General features: G+C 33.3%; 1 long non-coding RNA gene and 1 pseudogene across 2 annotated transcripts in view; both read left to right on the forward strand.

Annotated features, from left to right (window-relative positions):
- The window catches only part of LOC306646436 (son of sevenless homolog 2-like), a 41851-nt pseudogene extending 32825 nt beyond the window's left edge, over positions 1–9026 (forward strand). Inside the window, exons 8-9 of the transcript XR_013766927.1 lie at positions 2025–2145; positions 8917–9026. The product of XR_013766927.1 is annotated as a son of sevenless homolog 2-like (transcript). The remainder of the gene's footprint in view (positions 1–2024; positions 2146–8916) is intronic.
- Positions 9027–11431: 2405 nt separating this feature from the next.
- Positions 11432–13471, forward strand: LOC306646647. The gene is made up of 3 exons (XR_013759922.1): positions 11432–11626; positions 13092–13211; positions 13364–13471. It is a non-coding gene; the product is annotated as an uncharacterized lncRNA (long non-coding RNA).
- Positions 13472–23276: the final 9805 nt, after the last annotated feature.

Below are 23276 nucleotides of genomic sequence, written 5' to 3' on the forward strand. Positions count from 1 at the left end.
TGTTTATGCTCCACTTTTACAGATCCCTATTTGGTTCATACTTTTCCTACTACATATGGTTCCTTTTGTAAACCATGGGACTGGCTAAACTTACTGATTGAATGGTGAGAAAAATGTATATTTTACTCGCATTAATATTTTATGAATATTTATTTATGAATATTTATGAATAATTTATAAATATCTGTTCTGTACCTTGCAAAGTGCTTAGTAGCTAATAAGTACTCAGGTAGGTGTGGAATATAACTTATTTGGCATTACATTAGAAGTATTACTGTACTTTTTAAATAGTGTTCACTGAATCACTTTTTGTAATATAGTTCTTTTCACCTATTAGCAATAATTCAAGAGATAATCATAAAGACCCAATTTAGAGGGAAAAAAAACATTTTAGTAAAATTTGTTCTGTTCCTTAAAAGGAATTTTCAGCTTTTTGCTTTATATACAAACTTGTTATGGAAAATTTCAAAACATGTACAAGAGTACACATAAAAATATAATAAGCCCATTTATCCATTGTCCATCTTCAGTAATTATCAACACATGTTTCATCTGCTTCCCTACAGATTTAAATATTCTACCATCAGGAATATTTTGAAGTAGATCTCAGAACACATATTTCATCTGTAAATATTTCTATATGTATCTCTAAAAGTAAAGAATTCTTATTTTAAAAAAATATATATCATTATTAAAACTAATAACCAATTTCTTTATTATTATTAATTTAAAACTTTTTGAGGGACTGGGGATATAGCTTAGTTGGTAGAGTGCTTGCCTTCCAAGTACAAGGCCCTGGGTTCAATCCCTAGCACAGCAGGGAAAAAAAAAAAGAAAAAATTTTTTGAATTTTTTTTTTTTTTACTGAAATGTTTTTTACTTAGTGATATTTTAAATACCTTGTATTTTTTAAAAAATAATCTGGATGGATGCCATGGAATGGGCCTATAAGTCTAGTACTTGGGAGACTGAGGCAGGAGGGTCACTTGAGACAGCCTGTGCAACATAGTGAGATCCCATTTCAAAAAACAAAAACTAAATATATTCAAATATGTATACATGTACACATATGTATATTCACATGTACTTATATGTACTTATAAAATCTGAACTACAAAATGATTTTTGTTTTATGTTTAGAACTTACTATAATTTTATCTTGACTCTTAAATTTCTGTTTTGTTCCACAAAACTAAATTTACTAGACTCAGTGTAATATATTGTGAAAATCCATTGGTGTGATTTCTGTGTGCAAAATAAGGAAAGAACATTTGCTAGACTTACATTATAGCTTTGTTTCCTATGGTTGGGCAATATTTTGTTTTTTTAATTTTGATTTTTTACCTTACCCATTTAAGTAATTTCTTAATTTCAAATTACATCTTGGGCCTCCTTTTTGAACTTCATACGCACATATTTAAAGAAATGTATTAGTTTACTTTCATTTTTATAATATAAACATTAAGGATAGATGATTAGATAAGTCCTTTCTTTCACATTGTGGTACTGGGGATTAAATACAGGGACTGACCTATGCTAGCTAGAGCTCTACCACTGAGCTACACACTCAGCCTTTTATCTTTTTTTTTTTTTTTTTTTTTTGAGGTAGTCTCACTAAATTGTTGTGGTTGACTTTGAACTTGCAGTTCTCCTGCTTCAACTCCCAGAGGCTGAGATTAAAGGTGTGCACCATATGTCCCAGCTCTTTGATGATCTTTAAAGAAGTTAAATTTCTGTGGATTCTTGTCGTGGATCTTTTCCATGGACCTTTTTTGTCAGTTAGTGCTAATTATAAAAAAAGGTTTGATGAGGATTAAGAACATACAATGTTATGATCATATAGCTGAAGGTCATTTTTTGTAGTTATGTAGTATGCAGTACTGTAGGGAAGGTTTAACAGTAACATAACACTTCTATAAAGTGATATGTAAGGGGATTTTTCGGATGAATATTTTTTCTGTTGTATTTAAAATCTTTTTCATTTATGTATGAACAAATTTCTTTTCTTTTGGTTTTCTTCTTAGATTTGAAATTCCAGAGCCAGAACCTCTGAAGCAGAAAAATTGACAATAGAGAAAGGAAGCAGCCAATCAGCACAGACCTTAAAAGATTCCGAAAAGCATATGTCCAACCAGTACAACTTAGGTTTGACCTGAATATTACATCTCTTATGTGCCATTCAATTTTCAGTATATAGTTAACACAAAAGTATTTAGCTCTTAATTTAAATGTAAGTAGTATTATTAAGTTTATGAGAGTTAAATTTCCAAATTTCTTTCTCTGTGAAGATATTTTAAATAAATACCCTGAAGAAATTTATATAAGTATACCAGATCTCTCTGTCATGTGATATTTTACAGATCAAAATAAGTATTTGTTATCTTAAGAAAAACTTACAAATGTAGGCTTGCTTAATAATGTCAACCTTCCAATTTATTTCCTTCATGTCCCTTTGTAATGATCATTACATGGTTCTGATTTTTTTTTATAATTTGTAATACTTACGGAAGTTTTCGCACTTTTCCTACTCTCTTTATCATATAATTACATTATCTGAGGAATCATTGCAGTAATTTCTAAAATATATTTAATTATAACAGTTTCCAATTGTTAGGTACTTACTGTACTAGGTATTACCCTAGGTACTTTATATATTTTATCTCATCCCCATAATATAATTTTTTATGGTGTAACATGATGATTATTCTCACTTTATATGTCAGGAAATGGAAAACTTATCGTGGTTAAGTAATTTGAACTTGGTAAAGTAAAGGTTGTGACAGAATGGGACCATATGTGACCTTTGGAGCCACTGTGTTTTGTTTTGTTCCACTAAACATTGATAATTCGAAGCTCCTTTGATTAACCTTCTTACAGTCCAAATGTGAACCAAAGTATTATTTACTCATTTTCTTTGGGTACTGAGTTATCATATTAACTATATATGATCCAAATATTTTTCTCTCTAAATATTGTCTCCTTGACCACTGTTAACTAATAAATTATAGCTTTGAAAATTTATTAATTATTTTCCAGGATAATTTTCTATAAATAAATTCAATTTGGAAGAATAATAGTGCTGGTAGCTCTATGTCTTTTACCCAAAACTTTTAACATGTCATACTTTGTATAAGAAGATAAACAAATGAATTATTTACCCATTACATTAGCAAGTAAGAAGAATAATTTTTCTCAGCTAACTGTAAGGCATTTGTACTAATTTCAAATGAGGCATTCATTTATTCATTCTTATTATAGGGCAGGCAGGAAATAAGATCTTAGATCTCAGTCATGTAAATTCTTTGATAATTTATTTCTAAGCATGTTCTCAATTCTGCACTTGTCTACTCTATTTATGTTGAGTACAAAAATAATAAACTGTCATGGTGCCATGATATCATGATTTTATTGGGGTAAAAGAATATATGAAATAGTTATGCATTATATTACTTTGAATAGTTTCATGGCTTACATAAATATACCCCTGTAAAATTTTAGGAATAGCTGAGATTAGACTCCAGTAGTTAGGGAAGACCTGTTGGAAGAGGTAAAATCTGAGATTGTCGCTAAGGGGTGTGTGTAGGATTTAGATATTCTACACACCTTTAGAAAGGTGATTGTAGGTAATGAGGGTAATGGAAAATAGTGTGAACAGAGGTAAAAAGGCAGAATTGTGAGTGGTGTGCAGAGGAAATAGGTAATGAAACTGATCTTAGAGGAATGAAGACATTGTATTGCAAGTAGTAGTAGATGAGATTAACTGTATGAATTAGGTGGAGTTGAAGATGGCTTAGAAATTCGAGTCAGTTTGTTAAACTTGTTCTTTGAGCACTGAAGTATTTTAGCAAAATGCAAGCTAATATTTTCTCAGCATTTTACTATGACATTTTAACACAGAGAAAAATTGAATTTCAAAATGAATAACCATAAATCCACCAGATCAACTGTTAACATTTTTATTTACTTTTATCACATATCTATTCATTTATCATTCCTCACTTAGTCCATTAATCAACTAATTTTGAATGTATTTCAAAGTACACTGCTTCTTAAATACTTCAACTTCTATATCATTAACATTTTAGTATTTATTGTTCATTTGTTCTAAAATGTTCATTCAATGAAATACACACATTTTGAATGGACTTTGGTTGAATTTTAGTAAATCTTCGTAATCCAAACTCCATTCAAGTTACAAAATGTTAAGCCGCACCCCAGGAAGTTCTCTTGTGCCTTTTCTAATCAATTTTTGTTCTCACTGCCCAAAGGCAGTATTCTGATTTATCCCACTATTGATCTTTTTACTTAGAATTTTGCATAAATGGATTCTTATACTCTTTTTTTTTTTTTTTTTTTTTTTGGAAAAAGGAAAGAGAAGTTTTATTGCTTTGCTAGCAAAAGAGAAACATGGGGACTCCTATCCCAGAGGCTTTGATTCTGCCCATCAGGATGCACAGGTGTTTTTTAAAGAGGCAATTCAAAGGCTGTATTCCATGCGTTCATCGGGAGTTGTAATTCACTTGTTAAGTTGGGAGATAGTCATTTCTGAGATCTTCTGGTGCCATCCCCAAGTCTGAATTACTTCATTCTTCTTGTGGGTGTGACTCTGACTAGGATGGAGCAGAAATGGATTCTTAAACTTCCATGTCTGACTCAACATGCTTTTGAGGTTCATCCATGTTACTTGAATCAATGTTTTCTTCTGTTTTATTACTGACATAGTGTTTCGTTGTATGTCACAGTTCATTTATTTTTCCCATTGAAAGACACCTGAGCATTTTCTAGTCTTTGATTATGAGTAAATCTGTAGTGAACTTTATTTTGAAAGTCTTATTGTGAATATATGTATATATATATATTTCACTTGCATAAACAACTTAGAGTGGAATGACTAGGACATAAGGTAGATACGTGTTTTGTTTTAAAAGAAACTGTCAAAACGTTTTCTGAACATTCTCACCAGCAATATTTGAGAGTTCCTATTGCTGCATATCTTCACCATTGTTTAGTGACATTAGTCTTTATATCTTAGTCGTACTGCTGGGTATACAGTGGTATCTCTTTGTGGGTTTTATTTGTACTTCCCTGTTGACAAATAATGTCGAGAATATTTTACTGTCTCTTATTGGCCAGTCATTCTTTTTCTGTGAAGGATAGGTTTGAATCATGTCTATTATTTGTTGAGTTGTCTTTTTATTACTGAGTTGTAGAAGTATATTGAGTATGACGGGTTATAGTCCTTTGTCAGGAAAAGGTTTTTTAAATATGTTCCCACAGACTGGGGTTTACCTACTAGTTTTCTTAGTGGCATTTTTATGAGATGAAGTTTTTTAAGTTTGATGAAGTCTGATTATAATTGTTTTTATCTGATTGTAATTTTAAAATTACATCAATTCTCTAGAAACTAGAAAGGAAAGAAAATGTCAGCAGAATTGTTTGAATTGATATAAGTGTAAACTAGAAGCTAACAATTTATGATCTCTTGATATATTTTCTAAACCACTGAGCTAACCAGACATACAATGACTTAAGATTGTTTTAATACAAATAGCATGACAAAGACTGGTTAATTAAAAGTACATGCAGGGGTGGGGTTGTGGCTCAGTGATAGAGCACTTTCCTAGCATGTGTGAGGCACTGGATTCAATTCTCAGTACCATGTATAAATAAATGAATAAAATAAAGGTCTATCAACATCTGAAAATGTTTTTAAATAGTACTTGCATAGTCTGAGAGAAATATAGTTGTCTAAGGTCAGGAAATAAAAGCCAATATGAAAATGGCTATTTGTTGAAGTAATGAAAAAAATAATGATTTATATTATTAGGATGGCTGTAAGGCAGGAAGAATTTCATATGTGTATAGATAATTAAATACTTGCAAGATCAGGAGTAATTATTTTTGTGATATGCAAAACAAAATCACTCTCTGACTGCCTTGACCAGTGTAGCCAAACTGGCGATTCTGGCTAGGGGAGATGGGGAATTAGAAAAATAAAGACTCATACATGCAGATTTTGAAGATAAGTAGCTGGGATTAGGTGGAGAGCTGCTGTTTTATGGAGAAGCAGATCTAAAGAGTTATGCTAGCCATCTTTATTTATATATATCTCATTATCAGATTAAAGAGTATGCAAGCATTATTCTTTGTATTCAGAAAGTTATAGAACTAGAAACAACTATGCAATTTTTCTGCAGTTTGCAAACCACAGTTGCAATGTGCACTGATTGGAATTTGTGTAACTCTCAACGAGGTCTATTGTTTAAAGTTACTGTTAAGCAGTCAGGCTCAGGAGTACAGTAGAGCTGGTGAAACCTTGTGGTTGTCTAGAATGATAATTCCTCTATCCCTGGGAGCTGTGTTCCTGAGATCAAGGCTTGTAGATGTTCAGGGACGGGATTCATTGTGGGTGAGGATGAATGAAGCCTACTTACCTAGCCTTACCTGGCGCGCTTACTCAGGTGTCAGAGATCGAGCTCTGAAAGCATTGAATCTAATTTTATTTAGGGTTGCACAGGACATATATAGGCACATTATCCAATCAGGTTAACACACTTGTTAAAGTATAACAGAGTCAGCCCATAGGTGAACTATACGTCTGAGGGTCCAGGTAGTGTAAACAAACCAAGCATGCCTAAGCAATTCTGCCCAGCAACAGTTCTGAGACAAAGGGTTTGGGGAATGGCAAGCTCCTGCACACGGCATGAGGCAAGGCAGTGCAGCGAGCTCACATCACAGCTTGCTGGGATGCTTGACAGAATGAGGCCTACCCTTAGCTCAAACTCAGCCTCAGCAACTGTAAAGACCTTCATTCCATGGCGAGTCTTTACCATTACCTCAGTTTGTCTGTTCAGACTGTTTGGCTTACTTAGATTATGGTGTCAGTGACTGTTGTCAGATAAGCTTGAGGAATGTTCCCTACAAAGGTCGCAGCTGATAAGACTCTTCTGCAGAGCCTCCTTATGCAGGGAATTACCACAGCAGCTGAGCATCCTGTTGCCCATAAAGAGGAACATTCCCAGGTACCAGGCATGCCTCAGTCATGAGGTCATCAGAGACCCCCAAACTTAGTCACTGCTCTCCCATCCTGTCCCTGCTCTCCACAAGTGAAAAAAAATTTTTGTCTTTAAAAATGGAATAAGGTTATAGGCATATTTGTAGATTACATGGAAATTTGATGATAGCACCTGAATTCATTTTATTTTTTGGTACTTGGAAAATTGAACAGAGGGGTGCTTTACCATTGAACTACATACTCAAATTTTTATTTATTTATGAATTTATGTATTTATTTATTTATTATTTTGAGACAGGGTTCCACTCAGTTGCTGAGGGCCTTGCTGAATTCCTGAGTTTGGCCTTGAAGTTCAATCCTCCTGCCTTAGCCTCCCAAGTCACTGGGATTATAGGCATGTTCCACTGTGTTGGGCTTGCACTTGACTTTAGAACCAATACACTAAATCTTATTAATTTCCCATTTTCTGTGAAAAATACAATAAAATTTAGAACTTAAAATACTTTTTTTCAATTTGAGAACTTAAAATAGCTTTTCCAGTATAGAGAATGCATTTTCTACATATGAATAAAGAAAAGGCACTTTTAGTTAACATAAATTGGTAATTAAGCACAGGAAACATAATTTTTAACATATGCTTATTTTAAAGTATAGTTTTTTATTTTTATTTTTATTTATTTATTTATTTATTTTTTTGCAGTACTGGGGATTGAACCCAGGGGCACTTTGCCACTGACTCACATCCTCAGCCCTTTTTATTTCTATATTTAAGCAGGGTCTTACTAAAGTTGCCCAGGCTGGCCTTGACCTTGTAATCCTCCTGCTTCAGCCTCCCAGGTAGCTGGGATTACAAGTGTGTGCCCCCACTACAAGCTAAAGTATAATTTAAAAATATTGTATATTATGGAGATTGATTTTCTCCATATTATTGAGGCACTTAAGGTACGAATTAAAAACAGAGATTCTAAGTATTACATTGGTTCTTGGATATAAAATATGCCATGGCATTATGTCGCTGGCTCTTTGCGGTTCCAAAATCCGTGGATATTTGTCACCGCCTGCAGCAACAACTTGCACGGGTCTTGCACGGGTGGTGGAGTGGAAACTGAGGCGCTTCTCTCTTTCTCCTTAGTGCACTGCTTTCTTGTTTGTTTATAGAGGATAGAGGAAATGAGGTTTACTTGCTTTGAGAGGAGAGAGAGAGAGACTTTGCTTAAGAGAGAAACTTTGAAAGACAGGCTTTGCTTAGAGCTTAGAGGAAGAGGCTTGCTGCACCTTAAAGTCCTGCATCCTGTGAACTAAGGGTACGTCCACCCAAGGTGCCCTAGTGATGCGTCTCAGTTCTCCGTTCCGCGATCTGCCTTCCGCCGCTGCCCCTACTCGCTGCTGTGTTCTTTCTTCTGGCTTTTCTGCTAATGGCTGCTGCTGCGTATGTCCCTACTAGCTACTGCCGCGTGTTTTTCCCTCTGGCTGCTGCCGCGCTTCTAGCTGCTTTTTTGCTAATGGCTGCTGTGGCGTGTCTTCTTCTCTGGCTACTGCCGCACCGCGTTTCTTCTTCTACTGCTTTTTTGCTAATGGCTGCTGTTCGTGTCTCTGTCTCGCTCCGCCTACGCTTATATCACCTCCAGGAGGCGGAGAGCAGGGCCACGCCTCTTACGCAAAGATTAGGCCAGACGCTTGGAGCAGGCAATTAGTGCTGGAGAACACATGCGCATACATTGTGTGCAAGGACGAGAAAATCACCTGAGTGTGCTTATGTCAATTAACCTCCTCGCTGCCGATGTGATCTGGCGCCATCCCGGCGCCGCCAACATGGCACAGCCCCCAACAGCATTAGAAAAGTGAAAGAAGTATAATTGAATGTTTAGGTTTCACTAAAATATGATTCTTTCACTTACCAGGATCCTCAATGTATTTTGCCAGTGGGTTGAACATCATTTTTATGACTTTGAAAGTGATGTGGAATTGCTTAAAAGACTAGAATCCTTCATTTCGAGTGTAAGAGGTAAATTATTTAAAGTTTTTATTGAATCTGATGTTGTACTTGTTTATTTTCAAAATTGCATGATTAAGAATCTAAGCTACTTTGCATTCTTGAAGGGCCAAAATAACATTTGATGATATTTATTGTCTCTAGTAAGCTCACATAGGTTTAGAACTATCTGAAGTCTTAGAACCTTGCCTTTTCATATTATTATTTGTCTGCAGTGCTGAGGATCAAAGCAAGGCCCTTGCACATGCTAGGCAAGTGTTGCACCACTGAGCTATATGCTTGAATTTAAAAAAGTCAAATGTCCTCTTTAATAAATTCAAACTATTTAATTTTATGTCACCTCAAGTTTGCCATTTTCTATTAAATTAAAATATGTATAATTTTATGCCTTTGTTTTGGTACTGGGGATTAATAATACCCAGGGGCACTTAACCACTGAACCACATCTCCAGCCCTTTTTCATATTTTATTTAGAAACAGGGTCTCACTGAGTCATTTAGGGCCTTGCTAAGTTGCTGAGGCTGGCTTTGAACTTGAAATTCTCCTGCTTCAGCTTCCCCAGCTGGTGGGATTTACAGGTATGCACCAGCACACCCGGCAATTTTATGTTTTTTATTTTCTTCAATCAGGTTCTTTAATTTTGGATGATTAACAGCTTTTTAAAGCAATATGTCCTCACTTGGCAAAGTATTCCAGGGGAATACATTTTTGTGCATGAAAGATAGGAGTTTCCAACTTAAAGTTTCACACACAGCATATGAAATAAAACTCCAGGCCATGATAATGTTTCATCAAATGTATATTAAATTACAAACATTTGTGTTTTATCTAAAACACACGATATTGATTAAGAATTCTTTTGAAGTATTTTGGCAAGTATTTATGTCAAAACATTGATCTCACTGGGCAAAGTGGCATAAGCCTCTAATTCCAGCATCTTGGAGGCTGAGGTAGGAGGATTGCAGGTTCAAAACCAGCCTCAGTAACTTGGCAAGGCCCTGAGTAACTTAGTGAAACTCTGTCTCAATATAAAGTACAAAAAAAAAGACTAGGGATGAGGTTCAGTGGTTATGCACTCCTGGGTTCAGTTCCCGGTACCAAAACAAACAAAAACATTGATGTCTGTGGATTTCAAAAAACATGGGGGAAATAGAAATGTGGCAGATGACACCACAGGGGTATAATTGGCAAGACTCAGCCTTGAGAAACACCACAAGACAAATGATTCCATCTCTTCCACAAATAAATTGCAAGCAAAAATGAGACATATGGGGGAACCTATAGATAAAAAGAAACTTAGGACATATGAACTAAATGTAATATGTAAATCTTATATATGTTCTTTGAAAACAAATCAACTATAAGAAAACATTGAAGAGGCAGATAATTGAATATTAACTAAATATTTGGAGATTTAAGGACCTCACTTTTTGACACAATCACATCAATGTTTATAGCAGATCAATTGGTAGTTAAGCTATGGAACCATCCTAGGGGCTCTTCAACAGATGAATAGATAAAGAAACTGGTATATATATATATATATACCAGTTTCTTTATCTATTCACAATGGAGGACTATTCAGTCATAAAGAATGAAACTATGGCATTTGCCAGTAAATGAATGGAACTGGAGACTATCATGCTAAGTGAAATAAGCCAATCCTGAAAACGTTCATTGAATTGGATAAAGGGAATGAAGGGAAGGGAGGGGGGTGGCAATAGGAAAGACAGTTGAATGAATTGGATATAACCTTCTCATGTTCATACACAAATATATGACCCATGTCACTTCACACCATGTACAACCACAAGAATGGAAAGTTACACTCCGTGTATGTATCATCTGTCAAAATACATTGTGCTGTTATGTGTAACTAAAAAGAACAAATAAAAAATCTAAAAAAAGGCTTCACTTATTATATGTCATAATGATACTGTGATTATTTTAAAGAGTCTCTTAGAGACAAAGACTTAAATGTAGACAAAATGATATGATTCTTGAGTTTGTTTAAAGAATAACCTACAAGTGGACATAGTGGTGCATGCCTGTAGTACCAGTGACTCAGGAGGCTGAGACAGGAAGATCACAAGTTCAAGACTAGCCCCAACAATTTAGTGAGCTCCTTAACAGTTTAGCAAGACCTTGTCTGAAAATGAAAAATAAAAAGGGCTGGAGGTGTAGTTCAGTGAGAAAATACCCATGGGTTCAATTCCCAGTACCAAAAAACAGATAAAGAAAAATAAAGAAAGGGAAGGGAAAACATGATTTGGAGTTATATGAAGCAAAACTTGTCCATGAATTGATAATTATTGGAGCTGGGGTGAATGTAAAAGATTAATGCAAAGATTCACAGTATGTCTGTCAAGTAAAAGTCATTCTGATTATTTGTTCTTTCCTAGGAAAAGCTATGAAGAAGAGTCAGTTGCTAAGATCATCAGGAGGAAGAAGCAAGCTAAAGCAAATGAAATAAACCAGAATATTACCTTTAAAAGTCCACCTCCACCAATTGAATGGCATATCAGTAAACCAGGACAGTTTGAAACATTTGATCTTATGACACTTCATCCAATAGAAATTGCACGCCAGCTAACACTTTTGGAATCTGATCTCTACAGGTAGATAATTGTAATTTCTTGGTCTGTTTTCAAAAACCTTGAACATTGCTCTTCCCTATTTTTGAAACATTTTGCTAAATATTCATGAGTGCTTAAAAGTACATCATCTATTGTCCTGGGTTTGGAGGAAAGCTCATAGCTGTCTTTCAGCACAGTCTGTTCTGTAGGTAAAAGTCTTCTAACTTATTGCTATATAGACCTAGGTTAAAGATGAGCAGTCATTCACAAGAGGAATGGCAGGATGAAGGCCACTGCAGTACAATAGCAACATATTTCAAGTCACTCATCCCTCTCTTACTCTTAGTACTTCCTCGGATTGCTTTAGTTTGAGGTTATTAAGCCAGGTCAGACTGTAGGGATGTTAGGCTCTAGATAGCTAAATGCATAGAATAATAAATGAAGCATGCTTTTTTTCTTTTACTTATGACCCACGCTCCTATGAAGACTGCAGACCCTGCATGTAACAGCTACCTATTCAAAAGTAAGCCCCTACTACTCTCATTCCATCGAAATCTTTTCTGTATCCAGGAACGCCCCCCCCCCCTATTTAAAATACAAGTATCTGGAGAATTTATCCCAATGATAAGCAGCCATGTAATGAGTGCTCATGAACAACAAAAACATTACAGATAAAGTTCTACAATTCTCCCTAATCTCATTGCTCTCCTTTCCCCTAAGAAATAATAGCTACCCAGAATTTGATGTTGACTCTTCCTCTGTTTCTTTTTTCTCTATCTATATACATATATTATATATACACATATATGTGTGTATATATATATACATACATACATACATTTTCCTAAATAATATATAGCATTGGTTTGCATGTTTTAAATATACTTATTTTGCATCATGTTTTTTTACTTGTATTCTTTTTGATATCTGTTAAAGTCCATGAATATAGTTCTAGTTTACTTATTTTAGCCGTTCTATGAATATTCCACAGCTTATCCAGTCTCTTATTGGTGAACCTGTAGATTGTTTGGGGTTTTTCACTTTTATAAACAATGCTTTACTAAACAGTCTTGTAAATGTGCTATTGTAACTTTTTGTAAGAGTTTATATTGTACTTAACAATAGAATTGTTGGGTCAGTTAGTATGTTTATCTTTAGTAATAGAAAATCCAGCTGAATTGTTTTACAAAGTGATTGTATCAGCTTTTGCTTGCATATTAGAGATGCAGAGTTCTTATTTTTAATTTTTAATTTTTTGTAAATTTTATGTTATGAAGGTTTTGTTGCTTTTTGTTGCTTTGGCAGTAAAACGGAATTATTCCAGTTTTTTTCTGAGAAGAGAAAGTATTTTTTTCATGTTTATGGTTATTCATGTCTATTTTTCTGAATTGTTCATATGCTTGTCAATTTATGTTGTGAGTTCACTTTTAAAAATTATATATTATTAAATAACCTTGATACTGATCTTTTATAAATTAAATTGTATTGATTTTTTTTTATTTCACAGGAAAGTCCAACTTTATGAACTCGTAGGGAGTGTGTGGACCAAAGAAGATAAAGAGATAAATTCTCAAAATTTATTAAAATTGATTCGTCATACCACAAATCTCACCCTGTGGTTTGAAAAGTAAGTTTTTGTTTATTCTTTATTATTGCTTCAAAATAGTCATAATATTAAGTCCTATTTAAACTTGAATTCTGACTCTACAGAGGTCTCTTGTTTTCTAAGTGAGGTGGAGAAACTTTTCTAAGCCATGAATTTTTTGTTGTTGTTATTAGATGCATTGTGGAAGCAGAAAATTTTAAAGAATGAGTGGCAATACTAAGTAGAATTATAGAAATTCTGCAAGTTTTTCAAGATTTGACTAATTTTAATGGCATGTTGGAGATAGTGCAGTAAATTCAGTGTCAGCCCATACTTTTGAGGTAAGTTTTAGGCTTAAATATTTCATGCTTTTGGGGGAAGATAAAATGAATGTAAAAGGGATTGCTTCTACTACCTTTTTGAGTTTTTTTTTTTTTTTTTTTTTTTTTTTTTTTTTTGTAGCAGGAATTGAACCCAGGGGCACTCAGCCACTGAGCCACATTCCCAGCCCTTTTTAATTTTTTTTTTTTTTAATTTTGAGGCAGGGTCTCATTAAGTTGCTTAGAGTCTCACTAAGTTGCTGAGGCTGACCTTAAATTTCTGATTCTCAGCCTCCCATGTTGCTAGGATTACAACCACTCCTGGCTTGATTAATCTTTTATAAATCCATATTTTAACCTTAAACATAGAGATTTAAAGATATTAAAAACATATATCAATATATACCAGTAAGCTTAGGACTTGTCAAAGAATATGGTACTTGTGTCTCTTTTTAATATGTTCAACATAAATTTGATAAAGTTTCACATGGATTTTTTTAATGGCACATTGATAATCTCACATAAATGACAAAATATATTAAATAAAATTAAACAAATAACTTCTTAATCACCTTTAGTTATAGTAAAAAAAATAACATGTAAAGGACCCTTTTTGAAACTTAGATTTATTTTATTTTTTTAAATTATAAAATAATGAGTTTAGTGTTTATATAAAATTCAGGACATACAGAACATAGAAAGATTTTATGTCTTTTAATAAAAGAGTTGGGATTATACTGTATGTAGATTTTTATACCTACATCTTTATTAATACTTTCCTATTTCATCTTGTTTACTCAAACTATTATGTAGTTTTCTGTCTCATGCATAAACCCATAGTTTATTCCATCATTCTGTTGTGGAACAATAAAGTTATTTTGAAATTTATTGTTGTGAGAAATAATTCATCATGGACCATCCATATGCAAAAGTATTTGTAAAAATTTGATTATTTCCTTAGAGTAAGGTTCTAGAGATGGAAATCCTGGGTTTTCAACAGGATTTGCACATGTTAAGAATTTTGGTAGTTTTGCCAAGTGTTTTCTAGCAAGAAATGATAAATGGCTCTGGGTATTACTATATTAAACACTTTGCAGATTTCATGGGCTAAAAATAAAAATTCTCATTTTAACCTTGTGTTTTTAAAATGTAGCAAGGTTGAATAGTTTCAAATGTATTTATTGACCACTAGTGAGTTGGGATAGTTTTAAATGTATTTATTGGTAACATTTATTGTTTCTTTATGATTTATTTATGTCATCTTTCATTTTTCTTTTTGGATGTTTGCATTTTGACTTATGCGAATTTTGTGTATATTAAAGATATTAAGACAGTCAAACTATATTTTTTCAGTGTCTTTTTATTTTGTCTGCTTTTTAATTTAAATATTTTATACTATTTTGATATATGGATTCAAATCATTCTCAATCTATGGGTTCTTCCTTTGTTTTTATTCTGTAAAATCTTTCTCTATGTGAAAACTAAGAAGGAGCAAATCAACTATTTTAATATTGCCTTTGAGAATGTAAATTTATAAAATCTTTCTGGAAAGCCCTCTAGCAATGTGTTGAAAATTTAAAATATACATATTCTGAGACCCAGAATATTAAAGAAATAAAATCCTAAAGAAAGAAAAGCACCAAACCATAGAGTTATATGTATGAAGATACAGTTATTGCATCATTATTGTAGTAGCAGAAACTAGAGACATCCTGAATGTCCATCAGTAGTAGAATGATTAAATATATTATCTTATAATATGGAATATTGTCCAGATATAGAAAAACTGTTGGGATTTTTGTGTATTAACTTACAATAATATTTGTGATGTTTGCGGGGAAATACCATAAGAAAGTTCAGAGTGACTGTAACATGATTCCATATTAGTACAACAAAACAGAACAAACCCTAAACCTCTAAGTGGAGTTGCATAAATATTAAAAATAGTGAAAAAGATACATTCTCTTTATTAATTCTTTTAGTGCATTGTGATTAGATGGGAGAAGAAGAAAAACTGCTTTTATGTTTGTAGTTTTATAATTGAGTATTTGCATTTTATTGACTTTTATGAACTTTATGTATTAAAGAAATTAACGCAGACTGTTTAGATTAATTATTTCAACCGAGTTATTGAAAAACTCTTAGGCATTTTATTCATTTTAGAGGCTGAGCCTTCATTTTAAAAATATTGAGCAGCAGTATTTTTAAAATTATATATAAGGCATAAAGAATAAAAACATCTATATTCCTGGCATTAAGTCTAAGAGCCTCTCCATTTCCATCTCCTTCCTTGCTGCTTCAAAACCAAGCACCGTAATGAACCTTAGGCTTTTAATTCTCTTTTCTTTTATCTAATTTAACTATGTATTTATCTAAACTACATTGTTTTATTTTGCATGTTTCTTAATTTTATATAGATTTAATTCTTCAATGACTTCCTTTACTAGCATTATATTCCTAAGATTAGTCCATGTTGTTTGTATCCATAGTTCATTCTTTTTCATAACTATATCATAATTATAAAAATCAATTTACCAAAATTTAATCATGTTTTTATTAGTTAATAGTCATTTGGATTGTTTCCATTGTGAAACTGTTATGAACAATATTGCTGTGAACATTTCTTTACATGTATCCCTATATACCCAAACATGTTATTCTAAAAGTAGAATTTATAGAATTGCTAAATGATAGGGTATTGATGTCTTCAAATTTATTATTGCCAAGTTTATTTTTCAAGTAGTTGTACATTTCACACTCCCTTCAGAAATATATGAGATCCGGTTATTTCATATTCTCACCAATACTTGATATTTTCAAGCCTTTTAACTTTTCCATTCTTGTAGTTTTGGTTTATATTTTCCTGATTTTTAATGAGTTTGAACCTGTTTTCAAATCTTTATTGGTTCTTTCTTCTTATGGAAAAATTTTAAGTTTTATATGGATATGTGCAAATTCTCTTATATTCTGGATTCTAATATTTCCTCATTTATATGTGTTGTAAATATCTTTTCCCAGATAAGCTTCCTTTTCATGTTTTTTGTGATGTCTTTTGATGAACCCGAATTCTTATTGTAGTCAAATTTACTTATTTTTCTTTTTTATATATGCTTCTTTTGGTCTACTTTAATAGGTCCCCTTCTATTATCCTAATGTTTTGTCTTTTTCATTAAGTCATTACTCTAGGTGAAAATGTGTTTTGAATATGGGACGAGGTTGGAATATTATTTAATTTTTAATGTATTTTTTTAGTTGTCAATGGACCTTTGTTTTATTTATATACATTCAGTGCTAAGAATCAAACCCAGTGCCTCACACATGCTAGGCAAGCACCCTACCATTGAGCCACAACCCCAGCCCCTATTATTTCATATTTCTTTCCATAAGGCTACCCAGTTGTTTGCATACATTTATTGATAGTCCATATTTTGAATGACCTATAGTGTCAGCTATAATAAATTTATTGTCCATATATGTAGACCTGTTTCTGGTCTTTCTATATTTAAATATTTTTAGTGATAGGTGGACACAGTACCTTTATTTTATTTATTTATTTTTACATGGTGCTGAGGATTGAACCCAATGCTGCACATGTGCTAGGCAAGTATTCTATCACTGAGTTACGAACCCAACCCTTATTTTTCTTTTTTTCAAGATCAATTTGATTTTTCCTATGCCATATATATAACTTACCATAACTTTATCTTTTTGTTAATTTTTTTTTTATTTTTACAGACTTCATTTTGATTCCATAACTGTATACTAATTCCTGTTTTAAATATGTTTATTTGCAGATGGACATAATACCTTTATTTTATTTGGTTAGTTTTATGTAGTGTTGAGGATTGAACCCAGTGCTTCATATGTGGTAGGCAAGTACTCTGCCACTGAGCTATAACCTGAGCCGACTTTATTTATTTTTTTTAATGTTTTTTTTTATTGTAAACAAATGGGATACATGTTGTTTCTCTGTTTGTACATGGCGCAAAGGCATACCATTTGTATAATCATAAATTTACATAGAGTAATGTTGTTTGATTCATTCTGTTATTTTTTTCCTTCCCCCCACCCCTCCCACCCTTCTTTTCCCTCTATACAGTCCTTCCTTCCTCCATACTTGCCCCCCTCCCTAACCCTAACTCTAACCCTAACACTAACCCTTCCTTCCCCCCATTATGTGTCATCATCCACTTATTAGCAATATCATTCATCCTTTGGCTTTTTGAGATTGGCTTATCTCACTTAGCATGATATTCTCCAATTTCATCCATTTGCCTGCAAATGCCATAATTTTATCATTCTTTATGGCTGAGTAATATTCCATTGTATATATATACCACAGTTTCTTTATCCATTCATCAATTGAAGGACATCTAGGTTGGTTCCACAGTCTGGCTATTGTGAATTGAGCAGCTATGAACATTGATGTGGCTGTATCTCTATAGTATGCTGATTTTAAGTCCTTTGGGTATAGGCCAAGGAGTGGGATAGCTGGGTCAAATGGTGGTTCCATTCCAAGTTTTCTAAGGAATCTCCACACTGCTTTCCAGAGTGGCTGCACCAACTTGCAGCCCCACCAGCAATGTATGAGTGTACCTTTCTCCCCACATCCTCGCCAACACCTGTTGTTGCTTGTATTCTTGATAATCGCCATTCTAATTGGGGTGAGATGGAATCTTAGGGTGGTTTTGATTTGCATTTCTCTTATTACTAGAGATGTTGAACATTTTTCCATATGTTTGTTGATTGCTTGTAGATCTTCTGTGAGTTTCTATTCATTTCCTTAGCCCATTTGTCGACTGGATTATTTGTATTCTTGGTGTAGAGTTTTTTGAGTTCTTTATAGATTCTGGAGATTAGTGCTCTATCTGAAGTATGATTGGCAAAGATATTCTCCCACTCTGTAGGCTCTTTCTTCGCATTCCTGATAGTTTCCTTTGCTGAGAGAAAGCTTTTGAGTTTGAATCTATCCCAGTGGTTGATTCTAGCTTTTATTTCTTGGGCTATGGGAGTCCTGTTGAGGAAGTCTGGTCCTAAGCTGACATGTTGAAGATCTGGATCTACTTTTTCTTCTATAAGATGCCAGGTCTCTGGTCTGATTCCAAGGTCCTTGATCCATTTTGAGTTGAGTTTCGTGCATGGTGAGAGATATGGATTTAGTTTCATTCTGTTGCATATGGATTTCCAATTCTCCCAGCACCATTTGTTGAAGAGGCTATCTTTTCTCCATTGCATATTTTTGGCACCTTTGTCTAGTATGAGAAAATTGTATTTATTTGGGTTTGTGTCCACGTCCTCTATTCTGTACCATTGATCTACCTGTCTATTTTGGTACCAATACCATGCCGTTTTTGTTACTATTGCTTTGTAGTAGAGTTGAAGATCTGGTATTGCGATACCCGCTGCTTCGCTCTTTCTGCTAAGGATTGCTTTAGCTATTCTGGGTTTCTTATTCTTCCAGATGAATTTCATAATTGCTTGCTCTATTTCTGTAAGGTACATCATTGGGATTTTAATTGGAATTGCATTGAATTTGTATAGCACTTTAGGTAGTATGGCCATTTTGACAATATTAATTCTTCCTATCCAAGAACATGGGAGATCTTTCCATCTTCTAAGGTTTTCTTTAATTTCTTTCTTTAGTGTTCTGTAGTTCTCATTGTAGAGGTCTTTCACCTCTTTTGTGAGATTGATTCCCAAGTATTTTATTTTTTTTCGAGGCTATTGTGAATGGGGTAGTTTTCCTAATTTCTCTTTCTGAAGATTCATCACTTATATATAAAAATGTGTTAGATTTATGAGCATTGATCTTGCAACCTGCTACTTTACTGAATTCACATGTGAGTTCTAAGAGTTTTCTGGTGGAATTTCCAGGTTCCTCAAATATATAATCATCTCATCAGCAAACAGGGATAATTTGAGTTCTTCTTTTCCAATTCGTATCCCTTTAATTTCTTTGGTTTGTCTAATTGCTCTGACTAGAGTCTCAAGAACGATGTTGAATAGAAGTGGTGAAACCTGCCTTGTTCCAGTTTTTATGGGGAATGCTCTCAGTTTTTCACCATTTAGAATGATATTAGCCATGGGCTTAGCATAAATGGCCTTTACAATGTTAAGGAATGTTCCCACTATCCCTATTTTTTCTAGTGTTTTGAGCATGAAGGGGTGCTGTATTTTATCAAATGCTTTTTCTGCATCTATTGAAATAATCATGTGATTCTTGACTTTAAGTCTATTGATATGGTGAATTACATTTATTGATTTCCTGATATTGAACCAACCTTGCATCCCTGGGATGAAACCCACTTGATCATGGTGCACTATCTTTTTAATATGTTTTTGTATGCGATTTGCTAAAATTTTGTTGAGAATTTTTGCGTCGATGTTCATTAAGGATATTGGTCTGAAATTTTCTTTCCTTCATGAGTCTCTGTCTGGTTTAGGTATCAGTGTGATATTGGCTTCATAGAATGAGTTTGGGAGGGTTCTCTCCTCTTCTATTTTATGGAATACTTTGAGAAGTATTGGAATGAGCTCTTCTTTAAAGGTTTTGTAGAACTCGGCTGAGAACCCATCTGGTCCCGGACTTTTCTTTCTTGGTAGGCTTTTGATGACTTCTTCTATTTCATTACTTGAAATTGGTCTATTTAAATTGTTTATGTCCTCCTCGTTCAGTTTAGGCAATTCATATGTCTCTAGAAACCTGTTGATGCCTTCGAAATTTTCTATTTTGTTGGAGTATAGATTTTCAAAATAGCTTCTAATTATGTTTTGTATTTCAATCCTGTCTGTTCTGATATTTCCTTGATCATTCCGAATTTTAGTGATTTGGGTTTTCTCTCGTCTTCTCTTTGTTAGTGTGGCTAAAGGTTTATCAATTTTGTTTATCTTTTCGAAGAACCAACTATTTATTTTGTCAATTTTTTGTATTGTTTCTTTTGTTTCAATTTCATTGATTTCATCTCTGAGTTTAACTATTTCCTATCTTCTACTACTTTTGGTGCTGGTCTGTTCTTTTTCCAGGGCTTTGAGCTGTAGTGTTAAATGAAAGTAGAGCAAAACTTTTACCAGTCTTTCAAGTGTGACTTATTCTTGGCCCTTTAATTTCATATATAAATTTTAGAATTATTTTAAACTTCATTTGAAAAAAATTGGATTGTTATTATTATTATCATTGGTACTGAGAATTGAACCTGGGGGCACATTATTACTGAGTCACATTTCCAGGGTTTTTTTTTTTTTTTTTTTTGGTGGTGGCGGGGACAGTGTCTTGCTATTTTGTTTGGATTTTGCTAAATTGCTGAGACTGGTCTTGAATTCACAGTTTCATGCCTCAGCCGCCAGAGTAGTGGGGATTACAAGCATTGCCATCATGACAGGTTGAAAAGTGGAACTTTAATGAAGTTGCATTAGATCTGTAAAATCAATTAGTGCCAATTTACAGTTATGAATCTTCCCACCTGGGAACATGGTATACCTCTCCATTTATTTTTTCATTTAATACTATCTTATGGGTTTCTTGACAGAGAGTTTATGCTATTTTGTTAGATTTATATTAGATTTTTTTTTAAAATCATATTTTCCTTATGATGAAAGATTTTCATATCTAGTTGATTTTCGTTTATTGATTTTTTAACAGCAACATTGCTAAATTCTCTTATTGACATTCTGCACATAGATTTTTGGAGCTTCTTTGTGGGCAGTCATAATTTATGTACATAGTGTCATTTTTTTAAATTCCTAGTTCTTTATTTTGTTTCTTGTCCATTTTAGCTAGGACTTCTATACAGTATTGAATAAAAGCTATGATGCACTCTTGTTTTCTTCCCAGCTTAAAGGAAATGCATTGAATGGTTCTCATCAAGAATTATGTTTGCTGTGGTTTTGTGCACGTGCATGCCCTTAATCAGGTTATAAACTAATGAACTTCTAGTAAGAAAATGTAACAATGAAATTTTAAAATAAATACCTGTTTACTACAATCACTAATTTTTTTCAAGTTTCCTCCCTCTCCTGCAGTCAACTCCTTACCAAAATTCTACCTGTATCCCCCAAAGACCTTTCAGTGGCAAAGCACTTAAATACTGAAAAATTATGATTCTCCTTCTCTACACCTATGACTTCAAACTCTGGCTAATCAAAATTATGACTAACAAGGTCCTGAGGATGAAAATTTTTGATTGCTTAACCTTCTAATTAGAAAAATGTAAATAAATCTAAAATTTTATGTTATAGATTAAAAGAGGAGATGCCCAAAGAATTACCACATATCTCTTAATTTTAAAAAAATATTGTTAAATGTTTCGAAAATTTTATAAATTCTAAAGTTCTGAATCCATAAATATGATTGAATTATAAAAATTATGCTCATTTTATGTTTTTAAGGCATTAAATAAAAGAAAACGGAGAATTTTGGAAGAAGCTATGGAATTAAGTCAAGATCACTTTAAAAAATACCTAGTAAAACTAAAGTCAGAATCAGTCCACCTTGTGTGCCTTTTGTTGGTAAGTTACTGAAGATGGATATTTATTTTGAGGGTGAATGTGTTATAACCCAAAGAGGCCTGTCTTTAGAGGTCAATTGGTATCTTATTTTACTTTGTCTATTTTCATTAACTATCTGTATCGATAAATAAAACTTGAAGCTCTACTATTTCTTTGTCTATAAAATGCAGGTTATAATATTGCCTCATGGAGTTTTGAGAATTAAAATATATTTTGTACTAAGTAATACAAATTCTGTCACTGAACAGGCAGTAAGAAAATGGAAACTATTATTTTTACGTATTTGTCATATCTACAGTGTTTGTTTTCTCTGTACTAAATGCATTTAAGTGATTTTTTAATCTCAGAATTAGAACAACTTTGGCCAAATTATATTATTATATTGTGTGCATGTACAAAAATGTAACAACCAATTCCACTGTTATGCATAATTTTAATGCACTAATAAAAGCAAACTCAGAATCAGAACTGTTATATATCATATTTGGCAAAGTTTTATAAACTGAATTTTTCTTAATACAGTCATGCATTGCTTAGTTGCAGGGACATGTTCTGAGACATGCATCAGTGGAAATTCTGTTGTGCAAACAGAGTGTACTCACACAAATGTAAATTGTTTCAGTTATTCAATGTTGCCTGTCTGTTTTATGTTGTTGTTTTGTTTTGTTTTGCAATGGTGTCTTGCTGTATTTCCCAGGCAGTTCTCAAATCCTGGGTCAAGCAATCCTCTTTCTTCAACCTTCTGAGTAGCTAGGACTGTAGGAATGTGCCATTGCGCCTGCCTTGAACGTGGCCTCTTGATGCATTCAACATGAGAGGATACATATGAGACTGCTTGTGGCATAATATAGAATACTGTTTTACTGTAAACTTTTTCATTGTAAATACGTGTATGCTCTAAAGTAATGATAAAGAAGTGTAGTGTAGTAAATTTATAAACCAGTAACATAGTCACTTTTACTATTATCAAGTATTAAGCACTGTTCATTGTCAAATGTGCTATTCTTTTTTCTGACAGCTGTTTACACAGACACTTGAATAATGTGTCATGTTGGCATTGTGACAGTTACATCACTAGGCAATGAGGATTTTTCAGTTCAGTTATCTTATGGGATCACTGTCCTACTTATGGTGTGTTTTATATGCTATACTTTAATATGATGGGCAGCAAATGTAGGTTTGTTACACTAGCATTACCACAAACACTTGAGTAATATATTATAATGTTACAACAATTTTTCAGCTTCATTCTAGTCTTTTTGTGGGTGCATGTTGATGATTA

Source organism: Sciurus vulgaris (assembly GCF_902686455.1).
Source record: "Sciurus vulgaris genome assembly, chromosome: 16".
In the NCBI taxonomy this organism is placed as follows: Eukaryota; Metazoa; Chordata; class Mammalia; order Rodentia; family Sciuridae; genus Sciurus; species Sciurus vulgaris.